Here is a 614-nt window from a genome sequence, read left to right on the forward strand (position 1 = left end):
GAAAAATTATGGGATTAAAATAGCAGCTCCCACCTCGCCTGCAGGTTTTTCCCCAGCTCTTCACCTCCCCGCAGCTCCAGGAGTGAAGTGAGATGGGGTTTCACCCTCGTTGGTCCTTTTTTTTAGGGGGATGGATGAGCCAAAGGGATGGGTTAATCGGGTAATCGGGGTTAGACAGACGTGGGATTTCGTCATGGTGAAGGCAGGGAGGAGGAACCCCAACCACCTTTCCTTCTGCCTTTAATCTCATTGGGATTTAGGGATTATCATCCCATGGAGGTAAATGGAGAAATCTGGGCCGTGGATGAAAACAGACAGTAACTCCCCACGGCCCCAGTAACTTTCCACGGCAAACGACAGCCACGCTTGTTTGTTTTCCCTGCCTGGATGGAAATTAGTCTTTAATAAGGCCGTGAAGTCATCTCTCCCCAGGTCCCCGAGCACAGCCAACACCCCAGGGCCAGGCAGGAGCTGTTCCCTGGTCACACTCCCCCCCAACCATCCACCCATCAACCCCAGTGCCCCAATAATGGGGGCTCAGCACGCCAGGATGGCCCAGCTGGGTTCTCTCCCAGTTTGGGGGTACGCTGAGGCACAGATCCCCACCCAGCACC

This window comes from Antrostomus carolinensis, unplaced genomic scaffold, assembly GCF_000700745.2.
Source record: "Antrostomus carolinensis isolate BGI_N321 unplaced genomic scaffold, ASM70074v2 scaffold28324, whole genome shotgun sequence".
In the NCBI taxonomy this organism is placed as follows: domain Eukaryota; kingdom Metazoa; phylum Chordata; class Aves; order Caprimulgiformes; family Caprimulgidae; genus Antrostomus; species Antrostomus carolinensis.